Source organism: Pseudopodoces humilis, chromosome 3, assembly GCF_049639895.1.
Source record: "Pseudopodoces humilis isolate 2021_Gansu_Grassland_sample_001 chromosome 3, ASM4963989v1, whole genome shotgun sequence".
NCBI lineage: Eukaryota > Metazoa > Chordata > Aves > Passeriformes > Paridae > Pseudopodoces > Pseudopodoces humilis.
Window position 1 is genome coordinate 68,060,459 of NC_142202.1, and position 27,908 is coordinate 68,088,366.

The following is a 27,908-nucleotide window of genomic DNA, read 5'->3' on the forward strand; positions in this document are numbered from 1 at the left end:
ATACAATCAAAACATAGCTTCTTTCTTAGAATCAGAAGATAGTTGAGGCTGGAAGAGGGCCCAGGGGGTCTCTAGTCCAACCCCAGCTCAAGCAGGGCTCATTCTGAGATCACACTGGGTTACTCATGGCTTTGTCTCTTTGGATCTGGAAAACCTCCAAGGGTGGAGGCTGTTCAACCTCTCCCGGCAGTCTTTCAGAGGGATAATAATGAGCAGTGCCAGCTGTCTGAGGAGATTCCAGGTTCAGTTTTCCCTTGCAGCTCCAAAGACACCCCTTTCACTCTCCAGCCTATAAGAAGTGAGGAAGGCCAGAGGACTAGCACATCCATTCTTCTTCTAGTACTGCAAGAGGTACACACAGCATTTATTTGAAATGTGGCTTTTCTCTTTGCATTGCAGAGATAAAGTATGTGACCAGTGCAGGACTGGGAATGCTCTGTGTGAACTAGCAAAGACTGGTATGATGTGAATAATGGTCCCCAGTCTTGGGAAACAGGAGAGAGATATTTCTGTAGGATTACCCTTTGGTTTTATATGGTGTATTTTGCTGGAATCATCTGGAGAACATGGTGTCTGAGCTGTAGAGAGTGAGACTTTGAAACTATGCTTAGAGTATAATTCAGCTGATTGGTAGAAAATGTTGGGTTTGGAAGGAGTGGGAGGAATGTTCATCCCCGAGGAGGACAATCTGATGATGTAACACATTAAAATGTCATTTTAGGTGGCTGGATGAATGCTCACATGTGTGCAAGTCAATCAGCATACCTCTTCAGCCTGAGAAGGGCAGGCTGCTAGGAGCACCACTCCTGCTATAGTAGGACTCGGCTCTCAAAAAAGGCAACAACATGCCTTCACTGCCTTTCCTTAACAAATGCACTTAAATGAGGCTGTCTGGACCTCACAGCACCTGCACTACCGACCCCTGCATGTAAAAGTAGCCATAAGGCCACAAAGACAGCGGCACTAACTCCTATGCATAAATAGTGCACCGGTGCTTTGACCACTGAGTATTGGAGTCTGTGTCTCTGCTAGTATTGGCTCTGATTTAAATAAATGGAGGCAATGTGCCCTTTTCCTCTCCTGCAGGTCTTTAGTGATCCCCCACAACCTAAAAACTAATGTTTTTAATGCCATGTCCAGACTCGGCAATAGTTTGTCTTTATGCTTCGTCCTTGCCAAATCTCCCTTGCAAATTTGATTATATAAAGCATCATTCATTTCCTGAACTAAACCTGCTCTGCTATCTGGTGCCATTCTAATACTACCCTGAACAGAATGTAATTTATTTGTATATTCAGTGACCTCTACATACTGCACACATCTCTTCGGTGCAAAAAAAAAAATCATCTTCCTGTCTGTGAAATATGTCATGTAAATCCATTGTCTTAAAAGATGGAAAAGTATGAATTATAAACCCATAAATGGATATAACCATGCATTCTAACTGGATTCAAGGTCTTAGACAAAATGCCAGAGGTATTTGTTATTGATACTTGCTGTGGGCCAGGATTTTCGATACTCCCTAGTGGGCTTGGTGGAGTTACTGCAACAAAACCCATCAAAGCCAGGGTTGGATTTGGTCATTCCTAATAACTGGGTGTTAGTTCCAGACACACACCAGAGTTGGAGTTCACCTTTTGGCAGGAAGGTTTTTGCACATTGTCCTGTTTCGTTGTTCTTTGGGCATGGATGTTACAAAGAGACTCCTCTGTTTCTGTCAAACCTACTGTTTGTGCCTCTTCCTTCAAATAAATAAACAGATGGGTAAAAAGGAATAGAAATATTACATGACAACATATTGCCTTTGTCTGGCCCTGTCTCACATGCTGTTTGCTCACTTGGGCTTTGGAAGGAAGCTGCCTTCTTCAAGACAACAGTGCTCCAAAAACACTGGTAGATTTTGCTAGGCGGTCTGCTTGCTATTGCTGGCAACTTGGGCACGCAGAGGCACAGACTTCTCCCTGCTGGGAGTGGCAGGGTTTGTTGCCAGACAGCATGGCATGCTCCAGGCCCTGGGATTAGCCATGCTCAAAGGAATGGTGAAGTTCCCAGCTGGAAGCCTGAGGCCAGGAGCTGTGATGGTCACTGCAGAGGAATCGCCTGCCCACCATCAACGCACTGTTGTGAGGTTCCTCTCTTCTCTGCTGGTCAGCTGCTCAGCTTTTGTAAATTTAGGGCAATTTTGCTTCTCTTCTAATTGAGTTTCAGACAAAAGTTGCGCTCAAAAATGTTCCATACCTCTTCTCCTGGAGCACCACCAACAACAGCATATTCTCAACAAGCTGACTAATGAACTTCTCCCAAGGTATTTCCAATAGGACAGAAATTTATCTTGTCCTGCATACCCACTTCAGCAATAGCATGTGCAACACCAAGATTGCTGTTGCAGGGGTAGAAGTGCTTTGTGCAAGGTTACACCATGTTCCCCACAGTTTGTGGGGGACCCACAGTGTGCCACTGTTTCTGTTTCAGCTGAGGTCTGCTTCCAAACTAATTCATAAAGCTCCTCCGAGTTATAATAGGCAACCTCATATATGAAGATATTTACATAGAGGTTTAAGACTAGGTCCCATTTTCAAAACTGACTTATGCAGGTAGTTGTCTGCACCCTATTTTCTTCTAAAAGGCCTTAAACACAGAAAAGATGCCATAAAGTGCTTGTATTCCAAAGCACACATCTCCGAATTCTTTCTATGACTATCAACAATGTGAAACTAGAAATTTTTTTATGTTGACTATTTGCCACCAAAGACAGCCTGAGTTTTCATGTTTCTGGTTACCAGATCATAAAAAAATATCTGTTCGCACTGAACAGGATCAGTCTGTGCTCTGCCTAGCTCTGTGGGGCAGGCTCTGTGCAATCAATCCAGAAAAGCACAGGCTGCAAAAAAACAGACCAAAGTGAAGGTAGAGACAGGAATAAAAATGAAGACAAATTGGGGGCCCACCAAGCAAGGCAAAGAAGCACAACTGCACCGAGCTAGCCTATTACATGCTGGAATGGGTCGATTCTGCATACAGCACAGCAGCTCTGCTTTTTTCAGTTTGATACTGAATTCACTGTGACAGAATAAACTCAGATCAGCCCAAACCGTATTTGCAAATCAGCTTTTCTCCTCATAGCCCAGCTCTGCAGGCACTGCAATGCTGGCAGCTCCAGCCTCCCCTGCCTTTCTCCCCCACTGCTGGGCTGCTCTGCAGAGCAGGCAGACAGCTGCTCCTCAGGGAGAAGCACCATCAGGGTAAATATTTGAGCAGGGCAGCTAATCCTGCATGTCAGGAGACATGTGAGTGTCCGCCGAGGCTTGTACAGTTCTCAAAGGGTTTCCATTGTTAGTTATAGGAGGAAATAGTAAAGAAGCTTCCCTAACTCCTGAACTATTTACACACATAGTTCGTGTGCCAGCTAAAAAACATTCCTGATGGAAATGAAAATAAGGTCCTAGCCAATGTCCTACCCAAACCTTCCTTGAGGGTAAAGCATGGGAGAGACACAAAAAATGAGTTGTATTTTTTCCCAAGCCACCAGTTGGGGATTTTTATTTTATTTTATTTTATTTTATTTTATTTTATTTTATTTTATTTTATTTTATTTTATTTTATTTTATTTTATTTTATTTTATTTTATTCTCAGTACATACTTTATTAACCTTTAAAAAAAAATCCCACATAAATAGTGGTGCATTCACATTGCTGTCTCTGGAATTTATTTTGGCACCGAAAGACAACCTCATCTCTTTGGTCTACAGGAAAGATATAAGATGCTCTCTCTAGACCCAGAGACACACGTAAATTGTAGGGCACTGGCCAGATCTGGTGCCCGTTTTTCATGTCAAGCATCTCAGGAAGTGAAACAGCTTAGAGAGAGGAAGAAAGGCTGCGCCTGCTCCTCTCCTTCCTGCTGGTGCCATCATCTCCACTTATTTTTCCTCATGAGTGAAGAAGGTCACCACCACATCCCTCCTCCTGCATGCAAGGAAGCTGCTCCAAGTTTCAGGGCTGGAAGGATTTATTCCTTCATTGGATGGGTACATTAAAAATAGCAGAAGCTGGGGAATTAGTGGTGGAAAGTCCAAAGAGCAAACACTAGGTGGGCACAGCAGACCTGGCCAAGGTCCAGGGTTCACAAAGATGGTAACAGCACGTGTTCAGATGCTTGAATGGGAAGATTTTGGAAAAGACATAAGAGAGTTCTTGTCCCAGCCCTCAGGCTATGTCTTTCAGGGTCTACAAAACAATGAACTAGCCAAGAGAAAAAAAACCCATACCACTTGATGACAAGGGTATGGAGAATAATGTGAAATTTCTTTATTTTTCTACTTAACAATTACACCTCAGCATATTTGTACAAAAGTGCAAAACCTATGGGAAACTCATTTTAAGCATTCACACTTGGTTTATTTTCATTTTCCTTTAGAGAAAAAAGCATCAAAATCTATAAATATCCAATGAAAACCCCACATCAACTCAAAATCTCCAGAGGGATTGCAAGCTTGCCCAGCTTTCAGGAAAATGCAGCTGAGTTGTGTTGGGTTGACCCCCTCAACAATTCAGTTGTACAGTTATGTTTTGCATGCCTGTTGCAAAATTTCCCTGTAAATCATCAGGGGAAAAGCAAACAAACACCTCTGTTGCACAACTATGTCCATTTATTTTATCCCAATTCTTCGGTTCAAATAACATGTTCACCATTACCACCAGGATGAAAGAGAAGAGATGGCAGGAAGGAATCATCAGGTGACTTGCCCAAATCTCATTAGCCATGGGGGTGGAAGGGAAGGACAAGACAAAAGAGCACAAAACAGGAAGGGGTTAAGGCAGAAGTCTCCCAGCGAATGATTGCACCTGAATCAGGCATCTCCAATCCAGAAAAGCCCACAGGACATTTCAAACAAGTGAATAATGTGTCTGGGATCCAGGGTTTTCAGTACTGTTTTGTCTAAAGGATTATTTCATTAGCGTTTTCTATAAATGAGTCATGACCTATTGATAGCTACAAAATTCTCCATATTTATTCTGAAAAAGTTGCACCTCAGAGATATCACCTTATGTTTTTTTGCCTCATCAAAATTCTAGCTTGCCACGTGGTGAGAGACAAGGTGTTGACTCTAAGTGGGACAATGCAGTGGCAGAAAGCAAAACCAGGGAAATCTAAAAGGGATAGAGAAACAGAAGGTTTAGTGCTGCTGGAGCCAGATCATTCATGAGGCTGGTGTCCCATCATCACTGCTCTGGTCTCCTGCCTAGAAAGACCTCAGCTGCAGCTGAGGGGAGCAGGCACTGTACCTAATACCTCACCCTGCCTTTTCTGTTGACTAATTACCAGAGAAAGGATACCCTGGAGTACCTGGGCAGACAACCAGGAGGCTTCTGAATAAACCAGGCATGGCTCTGCACTGCAAAGCTAATTAGGAAAAAGGAAGAAAACCTTCCCAATTTAATTTAAAGGAAGAAAGATATTACGGTTCTTTTTATATATATTCTTAATAATATTCTCCACCCCTTGCCTTTTTAAATCTCTTCCAAACCACCTTAAATTCACTGGAGAAATGCTCAGTCTTGCATTAGGTACAGCCCTGCCATCTGTCAAATTATTTTTTTTTTTATTAAATAGTTGTTTAATATCAGGGGGGAAAAAAACCTGCAGCAGTGGCTTAGTTTTTTATTTCAGTCAGATACATGTTTGCTCTCCTAAATGAGTTCAGAAACAAGCAGCAACCCTGACATTTCCTAGGGAATTCAGTTCATCCGGGACCCCATCCAGACGTCCCAAGGTTGGACTCCTGCCTCAGAGCCTGTCTCGCCAAAACTGTAAACCAGCTTCAGTGATGGCAACGCTGATCTGCTCCTGTGGGCATCTTCATGCAGGAAAAGGAAAAGGTTCATTTTATGGGAAAAGGGCTGGGTTTTTTTCTCATAAGACTATCAGGTCATGTAGGTTTGTATACGTTCCAGAGAGACTCTTTGAGGGAAGACTACCAAGGTATCAAAAGACCCTTTAACCAAAGGAAGAGATGGATAAGAAGACACGACAGTGGGAACCTTAAGCCAGACAAATTCTTGTATTTAACAGAATGAACTATAACAAAATTTATGGAGGGATGTGGCAGTTCTCTGCCTTTGTTTTAGGTGAGATTCCCCTAGGTGTCCTCCAATGGGGACAGGTACATGTCACTAGGAACCCTTTCTGTTTCTGGAGAGCCACAGGTGCTTTCATGGTTCATTTCTTCAAATGGACACTTCATCTTCAGGCTGAAATGAATTGCATCTGTTTGAGTATCTCTGTACCTTTTTGTCTCTGGTGACCATCTTGGGGTGGCATCTGAGGAGACAAGGGTATGTTTTCTGTTTAGGCATCTCTCTGGCACAACTACGTGACTGAAACAAGTAATTGTTCCCAAAGCTTAGATGACAAGGTACATTGTAAGACTTGATGCTCAGACATGCTCAGATGACCCCAGAGGCCCTTCTGGCCTTCTCTCTGAGTTTCTGGGGCTGGCACCACAGCAGAGCCATAGGCATGGCATAGGCAGTCAGGACCAGCCCATGATCCAGATGACTTTGAAAAGTGCGTTTGGTTCCCTGCATCATATGAGGGGCAATGAGAGGGGATGCTGTTTTAGCAGTGCCCAGGGTGAAGTCACAGGAGAAATCAGCCACTAGCAAGCAACAACTTGGCAGCTCTGCCCAGCACATCACCTTCTATGGGCTTCTTCCTTTCAATATAAAGAGGGCATCAGCAAAAATATTGAAGGAGACTCACTAGAGAACCTCTGAGCACTGAGGATTCATTCATTGTCACTGTTCTGATTCAAGCCTCTGAAGATATTGAATATGCTCACATTACTCATTCACTCTGAACAGAAGAAATGAGCACTCTGGCTTCTGTTTCCATGTACTTAAGCTACATTCAATAGAAAAGAAACCCCAAGTGGTTTTTGTTGAGACACCCAGGTAAGGTTAGATAAACTGGCAACTGGATTTTTTTTCTTATGAAAATATAAAAGGTGTCATTTTGAAACTGCTTATTTGAGATGCTGTTGCAACTGCAGACAATGGCAGATGTTCCATGAAATATGCTGCTTGGAAGTAGGATATTTAGAACAGTTGCTGTATTTGTGGTGGGGAGCTTGCATTGCTCCTTGCATTGATAAGACAATGGTCTTGTCCAGTTTCACATGGTAACTCTTTACTGCTGTGTCAAAACACAGGCAAATTTCCTCTCTGAAAGCCAGCAGGCAGATAAAGGAAACAACTGCAAATAATGCTCTGGGGCTTCTATACTGACACTGAAACAACAAGAAAAAGCTCATAGTTAATCTGCACTTGTGAGGTTTTCCCACCCTCCAGAAGTTCTTCCCCACAATGGACTCAGACTTACTCAAAACCTTTCAGGGGACTTAGTCCTGCCCCAACTGCAGCTGGATCCTGACAAAAATAATGGAGAACCGAGGCAAAAATTGCTTCCCTGAGTCATGTGTCCAATTCAAGGCAAGGTCGCAGTGTGCTGGGAGACAGCCCGGGGTGCACACGCATGGATGAGCGGCACTGCCTGACACCCAGCCCGCGTTATGACAGCAGCGAGAAGGTGACACTGAGCGAACTGCAGAACATGCCACCCAGAGCTTTGCCATGGGCAAATGCACTCTCACAGACATAGCCCAGAGGATGGAATTGCAGTGGTACAGAAGGATAAAGCTCAGCTGTCAATTAAAATCTCGGCAAAGTCTCACTTAGCATCCACGTTGCTCGTACGCATGTGTGGGCAGCCTGAACTTTGCCCAGATGGAGAGGAGGCTGGAGGGGAGGACAAAATGACACACCAGCTCAGGCAGGGTGGTCACACCACCTAAATCAAGCAGCTCGTGTATGGATTGTAACACCTCAACTCCATGCACAGCTCACATTGTCTTCAGGCATCTTCAAAGCAATGAACTGAGCTCAGCTTTTCCTCAGTGATGCTGGACCTCCAGCCAGACACAGCCAGGACTCAGCGTGGGTCTGGAGCCCTTTGTAGTAGTTAGGGCAGAGACACTGATCCAGTTTTGGGGAAAAGTAAATGTACAAGTACAGATATGAGCAGTGCTGTGCCTGCAGCCCTCGGGGCCAGGTAATGATGTCTGATCTGTTTTATTATAGTGGAGAGACAGCCTCTGGCTCTAAAATGTACCTGGTCATTTTTCCATGTACCTTCTGCTAACAGAATCCAGAGTGCAGTTGCCTATTATGCATTAAATCAGGAAATTACTATCATTAAAAATCACTTTATTCAATCAGTTTTATAGTCATCTGGCAGTTGCCAACTTTTGTCTTCAACTGCACACTGAGACTTTGTCTACGTGACTCTCAGCCCTTTGTAGGTCTCTTGAAAATAACAAGTACAACTTTAAAATGTCTAGTTGGGGTCCTGCAAACAGAGTTGCCATGGCAGCATGGAAATCTGGCCCAGCAGAATATCTTTGCTTGCCTTTCCAAAGGTGACAAACCAATCAGAGCATCCAATGGATACTTTTTTAAAACGAAGTGGGCTTAAAGAAAACTTGGTTTGTCCTTCTCTCTTAAAACAACAACCTGAGACCTAAAATCAGTAGTCACATAAGAAAAAGAGGGAGGCCACTGGCATGAGAGGCCTGATAGGATCAGAAACCCATGTAAGCCTGTTGTGAAATCAGTGCAAGTCCCCAGCAATGAGAGGACAGATGTGTTGCTGTTGGTGGCTGGAGCAGCCCTCAGCACAGCAGTGCCTCAGTTTTCCCTTTGCTTCCTGCAGATGTCTGTCACAGTAGTGATTACTGCCACTGAAAACACCTGCCTTTATTCTCCTTCCTTCCATTCCTTCTGACAGGATACATTGCTGCACTCGGAAAGCAAACAGCTTTTGCAGTTCTACTGAATATCAGTGCTGTTATAAAATATTTAGAAAAAATGCACACAATGCAGAAAATAATACTGAACATGAGTTTTTAGTATTTTCATCACGCCATAGGAGTGCCTAATATTTAACTGGTATAAGAGCTGAGAGTACCTTCCCTCCAGGACCCCAGGCCTTGGTTCTTCAAAGACTTCAGGATGAGCTTTCAGTGCAGTTGCACAGAGGGACTGTTTGATGTGCATAAAGGTTTGTGCCTAAGTATTTGTAGGGCTGGAGCCTGACCTGATGAGCACAGAAAATTGGAGAAAACTATGAGTAGCTGATCAGTTCAATCTTGATTGGACAAAATCAAAGCTGAGGCACTCAGCAGTGCCAAAAGCCATTTAGGACAGGTAACTTCTGACCCTTTTTGAGAGAAATCCAGGAGTTCTTCTTGAATGCTCAGGTTAATTGAGTCCCATCAAGGCCTGAGGAATATAAACAACCTTAGCTCCACCAAGTTGCTCACATTACATGTCCAGCTGTACAATGATGAACACGGGGAGGTAACAAAGGGAATCCCTCATTATTTATGCCCTGTCACTTGATCTATAATTTAAAATCTCTGAGATCCCTACGTCTTTATATTCAACCTCACCCAACACAGAGCTTTATTTTGAGCCAGGCAGCTCCAGATCTGAGTGCAGAAACTTCCTGTTGGCCTACATTTCTTTCTGCAGACTGTCCAGTCTGGATTTGAGCTACTCCTTCTCCTGTGTAAACAAGTCCAATAACAGTAACACAAGCATATTCCCAGCCTGCCTGAATCTGAAATTCAACCACTTGACTATCTTGCTCCTTTTAAATAATGACACTTTTTAAGTCTTCTCTGAATGTATCCCAGACATTTATTTGTAGGCTATAAGGAACTCCCACATTTATCTTCTCTAGTGCAGCCTACATGACTTGTTGCATCTTCTTCTATATTTGCCTTCTCCTATTCTCCATCAGCTTTTTTATCTTCTTTTTGTACTTTGGCTCACACCCAATCTCTGATGGAGCTCCTGCTAGTGCAAGTTCCAAGGAACAACACTGTGCAGGGTGAGGGGCTCCCTTTGGTCCAGGCTCCCTCAGCCATCATTTCTCCCAAGTGACTCCTTGTTCCCAGCATGGACCTTGCACATCAACAGCATAACAAAATAAGGGGACAACTAAGCTGCAGTTTTTCTGCGGGTGCTGTGTTTCCCCAGGTGTTTTTTCCTCTAAGAGGTGATCTCTTTCCTTATAAGGGGTGGGAGGGAAGGAAGGAGGAATAGAAACATATCTGGGTCATATCTTCTTTCTTTGGGTTTTTATTACCCCTCCTTTTACATAAGACATGTCAATAGTTTGGAAGCCCTGTAGTGAAATCCTCTTGTCGACAGTCAGGGTCGGAGCAATACATATTGGAAAAACCATAACAGGACAAAAGCTTATACAGGTTTTCTCCAAACTCAACATCCATCCCCAGCCAAGACTAGCTGCTCCCCAGCAGCCCAAAGCACAAGTACCCCATGGGATGATGGCCTGAGTGCCTCTGTCCCCATAGTCAACCCCTGCCACCCTCAGCACAGGCTGGCCTTAGCCAGAGACAGTGCTTGCAAAGGAGCTGGTCACTGCCTCACGGGTTGGGGTTTTTCAGACTTATTGTTGATTAGGTAAGCCAGTCTTTCTTGAAAATGAGGGAGGAATTTCAGGGTTAATAAAAGAAAAGAAGGAGAAGCAATGAACCAGCCCAACATGGGTACCTGCATGCCCAGCAGCTACAGGGGAGGTTGTTCAGGGTGCCTCTCCACTGGCCACGACTACTTGGAGATCAATGCTTTGACTTGACTGTCAGTTGCACTTTCTCCGGGCTTTGCCCAGGCTCTTGTAGACAGCTGCCTTGGTGAGGCTGGCAGGAGACTAAAAGCACTTGTTCCTGAGGCTGTCTCTTTTGTCTAAATGTGGGTGGCAACACACACCATTTCACAACCATTATTCTCCTTTCCAGAGGGGCAGGGGGGGAGTTTGGGCTGAATTTTGTAGTGAGGAAAGACTGAATGTTTCACAGTCCCCTTTGTGTCCTGCCAAGGTCTTATACATCGAAAAAATCCTTATTTCTGCAGGAAGTGGAATATCTGGTGGGAGATAGGAGAGTAATTGCCCCACATCCAGCAGCAAGTCCAGCAGATCCTACATTTCTCTCCACTCGGGTAATTAATGCCATTTTGGAAGTGTCAAGCAGAGCACTGTGGAGAAGCCTATATCCTGATAATCAGGAAAAACCCACAGAAAATGTGAAAGAGGCTTTTACTGTGATATTCCTGGATGGCTACAGCTCTGAGGGGCAACCACTGGAGATTTCTTTTTATAGCAACAACAGATCTACTGTCACCTAATGGGGACTGAGAATTTGGGTCATAAGCTGGAGCTTTTGCAAAGGGACTTCTGCAAATGCAGCTCTGCTCTGTGCAGCGCTGCACGCCGAGCATCAGCAGGTAGAAGAGGAAAAGGCGGCGCTGGGGCTCCCAGGTAAACACTGCCCTTCCCACCTTCCCACTCTGAAGCATTGTGTCTCAGTAGCCAAAACTCCCAGAGGGACAATTTTCCTACTGCACGGCGAGGCATCCCACAGGGAGTACTAACACCACTCTGCCGGGAAGGTTGGCAGCTGCAGGACTTGCAGGGAGAGCTCTGCCTCGCCTGATGAAGAAGGACAGGGCGGCTGACACGGACGGCGCCCTCCCGCTCTCCCCGCGGCGGAGCAGCCGCGTTTGGAACACTTTCTTCCCAGGGAAAAGCTATCTGGCTGCTGCCTGAGCAGCTGTTGGTTCACACTGCCAATGACAGAGGGTGAAAATGTGCTTTTTACAAGGGTGGTGGTGACAGCGTGCCGGCTCACGGGCTATCACCTCCGGGCCATGGGGCTGCCCTTTCTGTGCCCAGCCGCAGCTGTAGCTGCGCTACTCGAGCCGGGAAAAGGCATCGATCGAGCCGCAGATCCAGGGGAGAGCACACGGAGCTCCGGGGAGAGGACACGGAGCTCCGGGGAGAGCACAGAGAGCTCCGGGGAGAGCACACGGAGCTCCGGGGAGAGGACAGAGAGCTCCGGGGAGAGGACAGAGAGCTCCGGGGAGAGCACAGGGAGCTCCGGGGAGAGCACAGGGAGCTCAGTGCTGCGGTGTCCATAGGGAGGGTGCCCGGGACACAAACCAGCGCTTGAGGCAGCTGCCGGTGCCCAGCAGGAGCCTGGGCAATTTATAGAAGAGAAGTACACGCTACCCTTGATTTAGAAGTTTACTTTGTGCTGTCAGAGGGAAGCAGGGAATTATGATGGTATTTGCCCCAGAGATATTTTTCGGAAGCTGAGTAAGAGGAAGGCGTAAGCAAAATTTGTTGTGAGACAAGAAACATTAATAATGAATGGATGTTTTCCAGAGTGGAAATAGATTACTAAAACAGGCTGCTCATCTGACCAGTGGCAATTTGGGAAAAGATTCAGACAGAGATGTGTTAATTTGGCTAAGAATAGAAATACATTTAATTTAAACACAGCTGTAATGTGCCACAGAATCTACAGAGGAGTCTCTACAGTGACCATTGCTGGGGTTTCAAAATAAAAGAGTTTTGAGATTTAGGAGATATTATGTGATATAACACTCCTGGTTATCCCTGCAGGCTTTTGGGGAGAGTCTTCTGTCCTCCTTATTCCCAACAGCCAGACAGAAAAAGTTCAGGTTTTGCAGCAACAACTATATTTTGGAAGTCACATCAAACAGCACAATGTTGCAGAAAAATACACAGTAAAAAAATAAAAATCCCAATTTCTTTAATCTGAAAAACTATCCAAATTTCACTCCATGACTGTGCTGGGCCAAGGCATGACTGATCAAAATGAAGGGGCAGCAGCTGGGTTAGATAGCCCAGCCTTTCATCTAGGGTTGCAGGACAGCAGCTCTCTGCCACAAAAGAACAACAAAACTCCACAATTTGCCTGGAAAAATTAAAGATTTGGGCCCAGGGCCATAAATCCTTGGAGCACCAACTGAGTACCCAAAATTGTCCCCAGCACAAGGAATGGTGCCATGTTGACACACAGGGAAGAAAGAGCTCATCCTCCCAAATGTGAACTGATACTCCTAAATTAACACACTCAACCATCATGCCACAAACCTCAAAACTCATAAAGTTGTTTTGAAAAGCACATTATTTAAAAAAAAAATAACATTTTTTATTATTTTTCTGTTTATTCAGTCTCTAGACTTCTGGTCCCTGAGGTTAGTTCTGCAGCCAAAGGGCTACAGACTTTTTCCAAAACTGAAAGCCAAGTTTGCCAAGGAATTGTTTAGTCACACAAACCGAGACTGTAAGGAAAAAACACCATAGATCACAAGACTCCTGATAATTTTCTGGACTTGTCATCACACATTATTTGTCATGAAAGCTTGTGGAGGACGATGGTTTCAAAATCCTCTGAAATGCTTTCTGGTTTTATGGAAACTCTTGAAGAACTAAATACTGTATTTCCTTTTTAACCTTTTATTTTATTTTTCCTGGTTTTTTTTTGTTTTTCCTTTTTTCTTTTGTGCCATTGGGTTTTTTTTGCTTGGGGGGGTCAAATGGTTTTTGTTTTTTTGATGGTGTTTTTCTTCATTTTGTTTTTGAGAGGGGATTTTTTGGTGCATTTTTTGGTTTGGTTTGGTTTGGTTTTTTTGACTAGAGCAGTACCTGAAGTACTTAGAGTGTTTTTATACTTAGTATTTCAGAATCTACGTAAGGGAACATCCAGAAAGAAGCAGTTTTCTGTCCATCCAGCTGGATTCAGCTGGGAAACTTTCACTCCTCTCTTCAGCATATTCCCTAGTTCAGATTTTCTAATAAGAGAAGAGAGAAGTAAATACTAAATTAGCTTCTTTTATTGAGCAACTGAACAGACAGAACTGGAAATAAATGCATAGTATATGAAAAATGAGTTTGTAAAATAGGTAAAAATAGTTTTGTCAAATTTTCTAATTTGTAATCCCACACACAGTTCTGTTAACCTGCCAGTGGGTTAACAGCTACTTTAATAAATCTGAGAAGCAGCAAAAAATTTTATTACTTTGTCTTTTGTCTGTTTGTACTGTCAGTAAGATAGCAGAGAGGAGTAGCTATCAGAATTAAACATCCTCTTTTCCAAAGTCTGATCACGTACAAATATGTGGTACCAGGCACTAAAAGTGACCCAACAGAGGGATTTTTGCAGCTGTGGAGTTTCTGTGTCTGCCACCACAAAGCCTTTCATGCTAGGGAGTGCTGAGAGAAAGGCAAAAGGCTCACTGATCCCAATGCCTTTCTGTGTCCTGAAATTTCTGCCCACAGCCAGTGCCATTGCCCTGTAACCTCAATACAGCCACAACCACACCAGGTCTCTCCCCTCCTGCTTCCTCCCAAGCTTAGTAAATAAACTAACTGCAGCATTTGCTAAAGTACAGACAAACACACTTTTCAGCAACATGAGTGTGAAGGCTGCAGTCCCTCTGCTTCTCACCCACGTGTGTGAGGTTGCTCAATTAATGTGCCTAGCCTTAGCACTAAAATGAAATTCTGATTTTTTTCATAACACGCTACTTGACAATATCTCACTAAAAGAATGAAAAGCTCCACAATACCTGTCCTCCCAACCTCACATGCCACTTCCTCAAGGTTAAATAGCTCACACTGCACCACTGTCTCCACTTCTTGCATGCAATTATATTTTCTGTGAAAGTTTGTGTGCGTGTTCTTCATCTCACAGCAATTCATACAGACATACTCAGGTGGCATACTCTTGTGCCAGCCCTTGGAAATTGTCTGTTTTCTGTGAGATTAAATTCTTCCCTCCTAATTAAAAGAATTGCTCAAATTTGGCAAAATTAATTGAATATACTATTAGCTAATTTATTTTTAGTTAGACCTAAGGGAAAATCCAATTATAGATGACAAAGTTCTTCAGTGGATCTCCATCTTTTCCTTTCCCCTCAAGAAACTATTTCTGATGAGCCAAACCCTCCTAACATTTCCTACCTCCGATACAGCACTACCACTGCAGGCTGGCTGGAGAGCTGTATATGACCAGTCTGCAAACCAGGGTGACCCCAAGGACCTGAGCTCTGGGTTCAGGGACGCTGGAGGTGGTTCTGGGTGATGGCAGCTTCCTCCACCAGTTTGCATTTTGTAGAAAACCAGGCAGTACCCACTTTCCGTAGCTGCAGTGTCTGCCCCTGCTAGTTGCCCATACATGAAGTTAAAAGAATTCCCTCCTGGTTTAATTGAATATTTGCTTATGAAAAATGTCTTTGAGGGTAAACATTCCTTTGAAGACTGAAGGTTATTGCAGCTCTTCAGCCTGATGCTTATAGTTATCCACCTCAATGGCTTTTAGACACCATGGTATATTTTAGTTGAAGCTTTCCTGATGGTGTGCTGAGAGTTTCCCCAGCAGAGCTTTTGCCTTTGTAGGAAAGAGCAGTACTGTAGCACTGCGTGCCAGGCTCTGCTGTGAGGAGCACTGGGATGGACTGCATGCACACAAACTGAAACTGCCCCACTGAAAGGCCACAACAGCTCCATTTTACCAGCCAGCAGCTGATAAACAGGGACATGATTCTCTCCTCACAAATAATTAGAAGATGAAATAAAAAGAAGAGTTCTGTGTTAACACTCTCCTGAGAGGCATCTGGCATTCAGGTCCAGATTCTTTCACTGTAGGGCAAACCAGAGCTTCCCACCACTTCAGCATGATAGCAAGTGACCTCAGGACTCTACAAACCCCTCAGGGCTGGTGAGAGCAGCCCAGTTCCCCTGAGGGTGGCACCAGCATCTGCCTCCACCTGCACCCAGTCCTTCTTGCTGAGGTTGTGCTTCCCTCTGGAAGCCAGAGCCTGGCCCCAGGGAATGTCATCATCTGCCCTTGACACCCCTACAAGAAGGCTGCCTAGAATAGCTCTTGACAGTGTTCCTTCAGCAGGCCATGCTCCTCTCAGAGAGGCAGCAGTGGTCTGGTGTCCATCTCTGGGTGCAGGTACCTGTGGTGTCAGCAGCCATGCCAGGTAGAAAGGGCTCAGGGGTCGTACTTCAGTGGGAATGGCCCCACAAAGCACTGTTAGGGTGAGGTTTATTGCCTTTTGAAGGGTCACCTGCAGTTCTGAATCAGCATGGGCTGTTGCAGGCACAGCCTTTGCCAACCAGCTCCCCACAGCCAGCTCACCAGCCACTGCCCCGAGGCCTGGAAACAAAATTCCTCAAAGACTTAGTGATGCTCTCAGCAACATTGCACAGCTGCTGAGTGCCTGGCACTGGGGAACAACGATTTGCAGCTAAATGTTCTGCTGGTGCCTGCAGAGCAGTGGTGGACCACTGGAGCTGCTGCTGAACCATTTCCTCTGACCCTACTGTGGGGTTTTATCTTTGTATACCACTGCAGTGACCAACAGATCTTGCCTGCTGGGACTTGGCTCCTCCACTGGGAAGGCTCAGGCCTGTAATTTGTCAGACCAGATGCAGCTGTATGTAGGGGTTTTTTGGGTTTTTTTGCAGGTCTTCAATTGCCATCAAGGCAGATGTCTATTCCAAATACATATCTAAGGATAGCCACACTTTGCTTGTCCTCAGTGGATAAAAATATTCTTTGGATGCAATTTGTCTTCTCAAAAAGAGGGGTCTAAGCAAGTCAAGTCAGATGGCTCATGTGCAAGAAGGATCTACTCCTGTCCTTCAGCTGGAAGGGGCACATAGGGTGCCCAGGGCAGCAGTGGGCACCAGCAGTGTGTGGTCCCATGCAAGCAGCAGAGGTGCTCCCCAATACCCCTCCTGGCTCCCAGGGAACCCCACCTTGGAACTTCACAGAGATCTGCTTTCAACACCAGCAGCTTCTCCTCCTCTCAGCATCCTCACAAAGCACAGAGCACAGAGAATCCTGGCTGTAGAAACAAAAATGTGTATTTTTGTTATAATCTCGGTGGATATAGTAATTACATGCATCACCTTTTTATGCATATCTCTCTCCAGGCAGTTCTTCATCAAGCACAATGTCTGCCTGGTGAGATGCCTTCGCTTCTCTACTACAAAAGGATGCATCTCTCACCATCTGAGCTCTCATTTTCCCTGCATGCCCAGAAGATCTCGCCTAGCATGGAGAATAGCCAGACATCTGTGCTGTGTGCAGGGTAACAAGTGTCCTCTGTTTTCTCCCATAAGAATGATAAGGCTTTCACTGGATGTACTCTGAAAGAGCAGACTTCTTGCTCTGCTATCAGATGTTCTCCCTTATGGAAAATGCAAGCCCCAGGAAATAGTTACGGCTCTACATCATTTCAGACAGGGCCTGGCCCCAGCCAGATTTTCAAAGCCCTGTTAAAAATAGATTTTCACTCCCCAATTTAATTTTCTATCCAATTTTCTCTCAGTGCTGCACCACGCCCACACTATTTCTCCTTAAACTGAAATGCTTCCCACCACTGCTTCCTTTCAACACCCCTTACCAGGCTTGTCATTTACTGTACATCTGCATTTTGCAAGCCACAGCCAGCAACCCAAAGGACAGAGCCTTTCATGTTTTAACACTGGAGGGGGAGAAAGCTACATGTTAAAAGGAGGCACCAGCAGCTGACAAGGCACCCCAAAATGGGGTGGGTGTGAGGCTGAATGAGAGATGTGGGAGTGCTCTGATGGCTGTACAGTACTTGAGCATGGAAGATACTGGGGCAGTCTGACACATGAAGGTTATTTAGGGCTAAGAGCCTTCTTAAGGTAAATGTTCCTCTGCAATCACCAAAGAGAGAGAACAAGGTTCACAGACAAGTCAGTATTGCAGTTTGGAGAAGAGCTTTAAAATACAGTGAGAGCTAGATAATCTGCAGAAATAGAGTGCAATGAAACTGAGATTTAAGAAGACAGATGTGAAATGCTTCCTATCTGAGGGGAGCATCAGTCACATAAACACAGAAAGTAGGGATGTTACTTTTGCACAGCACAGCCCAGCCTGAGAGTGGATCCTGAGCCATACAGGAGCACTGCATGTGCATCCCAAGCAGGAGCATTGCTCATGCAGAAAACTTGCAGGGGCTTTTCCCCAGGTACACTGCCACGGGTAGGTCTTGGTGTGAGCACAGCATTTATCTGTGGGACATCCTTCTGTCACAACTGACAAAAAAATGCTGGAGGACATCCTGAGAGAAAAATGAGAAAAAGGAGTTTATAATAATCTAACAGCTGAAGAAGGTGAAACTAAATGTGTTCAAAAGAGGTAGCAAGATACCCAAAGAAATCAGTGAGGTGAAGAAGATTATTTCTACAATTGCACAGGCCACACCCCCATCCATTTATTGAGGGCAAAATAACAAGCAGAGTACAAACAGAGAAAGGAAGGATGAAATTATATGTACTTTCAAGAAACCATGCAGAATTTCCACAATTGATGGAAATAGATGTGCTACATGCTGTGTAGTCCAGGCAGGCCTGTGCTCCTGGCTGCAGCTACTGTGGGCACACCATGGTTTCATGCAACAATACAGCCCTGACAGGGTGCTGCTGCTCCAGCTTGTGCTAACCAGGCTCCCTCCTCCTCCCACCCACAGGAACCTTGTCCCATTGCCCCTCTGTTAACACTTCCTACACTTCATTCAGTGTAATTATCTTAATGAGCATTTTCAACATGGGTAGCCTTAGAAGGATTTTCTTGCTCAGAGCTATAGGCACTTTAAAATGTTACTCATCTTGCTCATAGAAGCGTTATTATTTCCTTTGTTTATATCACAGGTAATCTGTTGAAAATCATGACAATCATCCAGAGTAATACATCAGCCAGCACAGAGAGGTGCAGAGGGAACTTCCTACAGTGTGACACTTCAGTGGGTCCCCCTGTCCCCTGCTGGAGTTGGACACTGCCTCATGCAGAAATGGTGAGATGATGTTTTGAAATGCTGAGGAGAAATTGGTAAGCCTTTATCTAACTTCAGGGCTTCATTTTTTCCCCAAATGGTGTACTGTGGATATTCTGAAAGATTTCTTTTGTTCTTCAGGGGGAAGGCTATGCTATGCAGCTCTCTTCTGCAGAGGCTGGGGAGCAGGAAGCCCCTTGGAGCTCCCCAATTCTCCACAGCTCCCCAGAGCCACTGGGCTTGCATGACAAAAGCAGATGGGTTCATTCACTGGAGCAAGATGTCTGCAGGGAAGCAGCTCATGGGCTCAGTGAGCAAGGAGACAGGAGGACTAAGTAGTTTATGGCTTCAGCTGCCAAATTCTATGTCTGCTTCTCTGTAGCGAGGGTCACACTACTCTTGTCTGTCATCAGGCACTTTGCTGTTTAGTTTAGCCAACACCTTCCATATCAGAAACCCTTGGGCACATGGTTCTTGTAGAGGGCTCGGTTGTCTCACTTGGAGGCAGGGGACACCATGGCAAGGCGTGGTAGATACCCATCAGATTTTTTATGTCTGGCTACTCCAATGCACAAAGGACCCTTCTTCTGTACAACGATAATGGGAGAACTGCACACACAGCGTGGCAGCAGGAGATGTCCCACAATCCCAACAGGTTCCCTCCAACATATGCCCAAGAATAGATTTATCTTTTGCTTTTAATTTTTTTTTTCAGTTTGAAAAGAAGAAAACAAGCAAAGCCACAGGGTACAGTAAACTGCTTGGAAGGGCAATGATCTGAAGTTGTAGAAATCACCACAGTGCTGTGTTAGGACACTGGGAATTGAAAATGTTCAACAATAAAAGGACAGCTTACATTCAAAGGTGACATTCAAAGCAATTCAAACAGCATAATAAAGCAGTATGTAATGAGGTACACAGTTCGTATCAAAGGTCCTCTTATTAAAGGGCTGCTGAGTGGGCTATGCAAAAAGATTTAAAATAGACATTTCTGGTTAAACAAGGTCTCGTTTCTAACATATCTTCCTTTTTAACTGTTCCTGCAGTCAGGGAGGTCATATCATAAGGATAAATTTGTGACGACATAGCTGTTTCTATGGTAGCAAACTATTGTCATAAACACTGAGCTTTGTGATTTCACAGCTGGATTAAGAAAAAAAAAAAAAGAGAATCAGGCTGGAAAGGGAGGAAGTTTTTTATTCCAATGAGACTTAGGGGAATACAGAAGATTGCAGGCAAAGTAAATTGCTTTGTGCGTAAATGTTCTTTTTTAAGTTTACCCCAGTGTGAAAGTCCTTTTTAAGGGATATAATTTGGGTAACGATCCCTCTCCTATTTAAGTGCTCACAAGGCTAATGAGCAAGCTTGCCTATTTTTGGAACACTTCAGCAATAAGGCTGGATGTTTTGCAGCAGGAAGCCAGCAGTATGAAAATATGTTTTCTTCACTTTCCTGAAATCCCCTGACCCCTTCCTCCATGATTTTCTGTAACTTCACCATCTAGAAAGCAATGTACAGGTGAGGTTAGGTTATTTATGATGGTGAATAAACCCCACCAGCCACCCTTCACCTCCTCATTACTTGAATTATGGCTTCTTTTTATCAACTTTGATGAAACATCCGTAACTACTGAATGGAAACACCTGTCAAGGTGGACAGATACAATTATGTTATTAGGGAAAATTGTTTTTCTGACATGGTGATTTATGTCCTTAAGTTAAATTAGTATTGATAATTATCAATAGCCCTTGAATATCAAAATGCAGTCAAAGATATTTGGTTGTGGGAGGCTGGAAGTGGCCTGTGGTGCCAGACCACCAGAAGGTGTAATATACCATCACACCTTGGATGACAGGACTCATTTTGCCAGAGACAAATCCCAGAACAGATTTGCAGGCGGGAAAGTCCATTCCTGCATCCCCAGCCTCATATCCCAGCCTCTCTATGGGCAAGAGTGAGGCCTGGGGAGATCCCTGGTGCCCATCAGGCCATGGGCAAGCTCCTCTCCAAGCAGCATCCAGTTCTGCCTCCATGGGAAATAAGGCTGGGGTGTCTGTAGGTCTCTCCAGGGAGAGGGGTAAAAGATCCAGTTCTCTGACAGCCCTCAGTGGTCCCTGGAGGGATATCTGGCAGGTAACTGGCTTGTGTGAGAGGGCTCCCTTCATGCTCAGTGGAACAACCTCCATCCTCACTGTCTGGGAAGAGGCAGCATCACACGATGAAACACACAGTATTCCTGCAGGAATACAAGTGGTGAAACATCCTATATCTCCAACAAAGACAGAGCTCAAAGCTAGAGGAAGATTATTGCTGTGTGTCCTAGTGATTCCCCTGGAATTTCTACAGCAGAAACAAATTAAACGTAATTCATCATACAAATAATTAGCACATTTCATTTCAAGAAATCCCAGCTGACTTTACCTACTAGGCACTAGATTAGTGTGTCCTGCCCTAAAATGCATCTGACATTTAGCTTTCTAACAAAGAAAATTCCTGTGCAAGTAATCTGCTTTGTCAAAATATAAAATTACAGCCCAGGCAGTGCTACAGGCTTCAGAATTTCACCCTGTGCTACTCCAAAATGAAAATGTTTTAGAGCATGGAGGCTGGGCAGCCACAGATCCAGTGTGCTGATGTAGCCCGACTTTATTGACTATGAAAGTCTCAGGTGAGTTTTTTTTTTTATATTTTCTTTGAAAGAAATCCAAAATAAACAGAAAGGTCACTTTGTAAGGCTGCTTCCTTCCCATGAGATGGGAAATGGCCTTGCTCTGCAAGCTGGAATTGCTAGGTCTGGATACTGAGAGCTGTACACTAGAGGTCACTGCTATAATAAAGGAAAGAGCTGTCTAGCAGCTAAGGCACCCTATTTATTATAAGGTGACTCACAATGAAAAGCAACAGCTAACTGAATTATACCGTATCAAGTGCAAAGAATCACTGAATAATGCCTATTCAGCTGTGGATGAAAACTGAGAGATACTGAGATTTTTGGAGAAATGGGATAAAGGCACATATAAAGCCCTTTATTTTGAAACACCAGTTCACTTTTATCGGTTTCTATTGCTTTAAGTGGAACTGGATAATTATGTCAGCCTGTGGGATTTCTGTCACACTGGTTCTCTTCCTTATATCTTTTTTCTCTGAAATGAGTACTACTGGGTTGGCTTGTCTGGACCAAAAGCCCAGTGCTGCCTTAATCTCCAACATTCAATTTCTGCTAAACTATATTAGTAATAAATGGACACAAAGAATTTTAATATGAACCAGAGATGCAAACCAGTGGGTAATTAGTTGAGGATTACAGATGGGATGCCAGCGGAATAGTTTCCTGTAGAGAGATTGTCACTGCTTACTATGCACATGCCAACTTATCCTGAAGCTTCCCAAGTCTCCAAGCACGCTTGCCTCCTTGTATCTGTTTCTGTATGCTCCTAATTAGTGTCTGGGACTCTTTGTTTAATGAGGCACCCCACACTGTGGCAGTGTAGCTTCTCTCTCACGCGCATCTTGTGGCTGAGCAGAGATGATCAGCCTCAATTTTCAGCCTGTATTTCCCAAGCTTGTCTCACACTGTTATGGTGCAATTTAAGTCTCTTTTTTCCCAACCCTGCTGAATTATTAATTTCATTCAGGATCAAGCCATGTAACCTGTCCACAGCTTGTTTGCTGATGATTCATTACATTTCCTGTTTTGTTTCCTTTATAGGAACCATGGTTCCTGATGATTTTGCACATCTTCATGTGGCACATCCTGTGCAGGGAACTTCTTATCACAGTAGACAACAACATATTTTGTCAGCTGTTTCTCCTTATTAAGTCTTAGTTCCAGAATTTCACATCCTTCTGGCATTATTTTATCTCATGCACTTAATATTCACAATTTCATTCTTCACTTGCATCAAATGTCATGCGCAAGCGGGAGCATGACAGCAAACTTTTGTAGTGGTCAGCTGTGATACAAGGTTGGCTCATCTCATAGTCCTGGCCCATTCCCATGCTCACTTCTAATAAGATGTCTCATGTTTCATCTTGTTCAGGTGTCAGACACCAAGAGACAAACTCATCATGACTACAGAAGCCACCTAAGACCTAATGAGTTTCTGCACAGATCACTCCATCTCTATAAAGCGTTCTGCTAAAACATTCTTCATGAAACTTAGTTTATATATTTCTTTTGCAGTTATCATCTTTCTTATCCCTGAATAGTCTTCCTGTTTTCTTTCTTGTTTTCTGTAGCTAAGGAATAGCCAAAGAGTTACTCCTCAGTTCCTCTGACAATACTATTCAAATATCTGCAAATTATTTTTCCCCTTCTGAAATCTGATCTGCTGCTTACGCTTTTTAGGTTTCACATCTGCAACTGAAACTCAGGGTCAGCTTTGTAAAGATGCTTTATATGACAGGTTCAGGTCCAGTTCAACCTTTGCCTGTCTGTTATTTCTCCTATGCCTTTTTCAGCACAATCATTTCTTGGGTTTCCTACATCTTGAGAATCCATTTTCACTTTATATACACCAGAAACTGTTTCCAACATTCATCTCATTGCTATGAGTCTCTCCCCACCCAAGAAAAGGTTACTGGGAAAAAAGAATGTTAGGGTTTATTTTGGTCTAATAATTTTCATTTAAAGTAGCATGTGTTACATGAAGTATGCAGCATGCTAGAGCAAATTTTGGGAAGAAGCAGCCTGGACCTATGAGTACTGGTAGTGTTTTACATGAGTATTAAGACTGCTTTCTACTAAAATGTCTCTGGTCATGTCTATTATCTTCCTACACTTCTCTGTAATTGAAAACAACCTTGCTGTGATGCTGTTGAAATGTGGACAGGCTAGGAAAAAAAAAAACAGACCAACTCTTTTCTGGGCCCTGAACCGAATAAGCAAATTGTAATATGTTGGTCATTTGGAGGAATTCCCGTCATAGCATAACTCCCCCAGTTTTGCTCAATAATTGCAAAGTTCTTCTAGCAAAAACATAATTTTTTCCTGCCCTGCCATACATCTGCTGTGAAATGAAACCCTCAAAACAGCCCTGTGAGCAGCCCAGGGTGTCCTTCTCTGCTGTTCCCTCGAGCACCCTCTGCCACACAGCCTGTCCCCCAGGCCTCGGGAGCCTGAGCCTTGCTGGTCCTGCTGCAGCCACCGAGCTGCTTCCTCCCCTCTTTGCCGTCGACTTACTGGCACCCTGCTGGCACCCAGCCCTGCAGCATCTCCCCAGGCCTCCCTGCAGTACAAATAAATAATAAGCAAGGGGGTTGCCTCAGAGCTGCTGGCCAGACGGTGTTTCCAGGTCAGCGGTTCCCTCTCTTGGAGCCGTGAGCTTGGAAGCACTCGTGCCAGCGACACTGCCACTTGAGGCCGCAAAAGAACAAGGTCATGAGAAGAAAAGTTTAAAAATCAGTGCTTCAGACTGTTCATTTTTCTCAAATGGGGCTTTCTTTCAAATGCCTTTATAGAGCATTGCTCACACTGACCTTTCCAATGTGTCATAAGAAATAGGGGAGACTGCATTAAGGTTGGGTGTATTTTGATGCTGTTACATGCAATAAATCCAGAAACTGACTCCATTTCTAGGCTGGGCTGCTGTACATGCTCTTAATCTACATACACTCTCTGTTCTTTCTCCTAGGTTCTAAACATGTATGCACACATGGTTTATTCAGCTTATACCCATACTCTTGTTCTTTCTTTGAAGGTACCTGGAGACCGTGAGATCTCCAGGAGATTTTGCACATGAGCATCAGCCTTGTCTGGAAAGCTTTTTGGTGACATGCACATGGCACTTGGGGAGGGCAGAAGACCACAACAGGAATGTTTCTTAAATTTAGTCATAAAACAGAAGCAGCTTGTGGAGCTGGCACCTTCATTCATTTTTCTAATTCGTACAAATTCATACTGCAAAGGAGTGGTTTGGAAGACTCTGGTAAGCCTAGACTATAACCTAAATTCCAACTCCACATTTTATATAATACTTTTGTTCCGTGTCTATTTCCCTTTTGCAATTACAGAAATTCTAAGCTTGTATCTAAAGAGAATAGGTGAGTCATAACGTTTGTTGCTTCATCACTTATTTACCTGGAATGCATGAAGCTGCAAATATAGGAAGTCATTTTAATCTCAGATATAGATGTTTCCAAAACAGAAGGACAAATGCCCTATTTAGCTTGAAGATGGAGCTGGGCTGAGATTTGGGACACAACTCCCTGCAAGCACAAGGACCTGACCTTAGTGACCTCCCAAGTCCTTTCCAGGCTGGGATTTCCACATCTGCTTTATCCAAGTTCCCCCGCGGGTCAGCCTGATCGCGGTACACATCTCTCCGAGCGAGTTCATGCTCTCACATGGTATTTGTATGGATGAAGCTTTTCATTGTTTTCAAGTGTTGTCAAGGAGTAGAATTGCAACTGTACACGCGAAATTTCGTCATGTCACTTGGCTGAATGCTCCTTGGGGCTGGGATGGAAGGCGTACGATGAATTTTTGGATACTAAACAAATCGTTATTAATATTTAGCATGTTGTACTGCTGACTCATGGAAATTTGTGTGTAGAACTTGATTGTTTGAATGGTTTTGGCTTTATTTCTTCCTGGGTAGACTTTTGAAAATGCTAAAGTCCTGGCATCTGCCTATCTTGCTGTTTTCCAAGGATGTTTTTGGAAAGTTCTTGGAGACTAATACCAGACCGTGCAGACAGACTCAGAAACCACAGAGATCAGCCATTTGAGACATTCTCAAGCTTTTGGGACAGGAAGCTCTAAAACACTTTGATTCCCCCATAACCTAGGTGTTTAGGGGAACAATGTGTGTCCACATCATAAGAACAGCCATGTAGTACCTTTGAGTAGCACATGCTGGCCACCACTGTACAAGACATCTTTACTGGGAACAGCAAGCATGGCTAGTGTAGAGCTCCTGGAAAGGTCTGAGATGACTATAGAGGTCCTCTGAGCAGTAAGGCTTCTCAGTGGGACTTTTACAAACCATTTCCAAAACTCTTTATGTTCACAGACTGGTAGCTAACATAGGGTTAAGCTGTGGAGGCTCCTGAGCCTCTGTGACTGTGGAGGGAAGGTTCTCCCTGGTTTGCAAAGGATCAGTGGCAGGCAGGCTGCTGTTCAGCCAAGCCATGCAGATACCTCACATGATAAAGGGAAGATCACATCTCCTCATAAAGATTCTTGCTTGGTCCCCACCTACTGTTCCTCCTTTCCCATCCCATTTTTTCCCAACCAGAATACGAATGCATCGACTGTGAACATATTGCCATCCTTCGTGTGTGGAAAACATGTCAAAACAACAGCAAGATATCTGCAAAGGGTAATATTAACAATATCTCTCTGCCTCAGAGGGTCCTGGAGAAATTCATTAATTTATTTGCAAGATGTTCTGACTGGAGTAAGGATCCTGTAATTAAATTCAACTTACTCACTGTCAATGCCTTTATCTGCTCTTAGTAAGAAAACAAAGGAAAACATAAACATGCGAAGATATTCAGTTTCCAGTAAGACACACAAGAGACTCTTGTGCTCACAGAGATGGTTCTTTTTTCTCAGGCTTTCATTGCCCAGACCTTTCCACAGACATGTGGCATTTCATAAACTGCATCTCCGTGACTACAGGGATGTGGGATTTCTGGAGACAGCACAAGGTGACATGTACCATCCTATCCTCCATGCTTGTGTAACTCCTCCTTAGTGGATGACTGCCTACTGCCGTGCCACCCTGGCAGGACATTGCCTCATCCCCCAGCTGCAGCCAGACCCCCTGCCGCAGGAGACTTCCACTGTGCCCTGTCACACTTTGGCAGACCCTTAGCTCAGAAGGGCTCTGATAATTAATTGCTAGAGTATCACCAAGAAGCTTGAAGAGACAAGGGTGGGGTGAGCACACCACCCCGTCTCAAGGCTAGGAAGAAGCATTACACAAGCAATTGGGAAGGAAAGTCTGGCAGCAAGATCCTGGAACTCCCTGCCTGCAGCAGGGGATGTGCTTCTGGGACCAGGAGTACACATGTGCAACCAGAGAAGTGGTTAATCAAATCGTGTAAGAGATGCACAGGATAGAAGATACAAAATCTTGGTCACTAATCCAAAGGACTTTCATCTTAGCAGAGCTGCTGAGGCAAAGTTTTAAGAAGTCTGTTAATGAAAACCATTACCTACAATTATCATTACCATTGACCCCTCTGTGAATCTGCATTTCCCTGAAGTCTGGATCAAACCAATTTTTTTTATCAGGAGAAAGAAATTTTTTCTACTGCTTTCACACAGAAAAGTACAAGGTTATCTGCAGACTTTAAGCAGCACTGTAGAAAAATGAGCTCAGTGGAAGGTGCTAATGGGGCTGATTTTTATATCATCTGAAGGAGATAAACAGTCTGTAATCTAAAAACAAACTAATTTTTTTTAAATGTTTCAAGAAAAAAGGTGAGGGAACACACCACAAAACACAGCTCTCTTATGACAAGTCCAGAGAAGCACAGGGCTTGAACCTCTTTGATTCGTTTTCTTCTAAGAAGTACAAGACTACACAAAAACTATTTTTTAGTGGCTCTATACTGGGCATTCCTGTACCCACTGCTGCCATTCAGACTGGACAAGGAGCTAGCAGATTACTTTTTTCCAATTTGATTTGAAAGAAGTCATCTCAGAAGAATACTCTTGGTCCTAACAGCCATGCAAGAAAAATGTACATGTCAATATAGAGGAACAGAGGGAGTCAGATCATCAGCTCTGGTAAAATTAGAAAGAAGCACAATGGAATCTATTAATGCTACTCATAAGCAGTAAGGGCTGTAACATAAAACAGAAGAAACATAAAAAGCTTGATCATCCACAAAGACTATAACCAGTTAATCAGAAATAACAGCAGCAGGGGACTTACTATACCAAGAGCAGGCTTCACTTTACTGAATGTCATACTCATAATGAACTATTCTGGACAATAAACTGCAAAGTGAGCATGAGGAACCTGGAAAGCTAGAGAGCAGCCCCGTTTTAGTTTGCGAGTTAGTTTTGGTTCACGAAGAAAGATAACAGAAAGGGATACACCCCTCAGTTTGTGTTCACATGGAGGATATCCACCTACAAGCAAATCTTTGGATCCTGAGGATTGCTAGCACAGGGCAACACT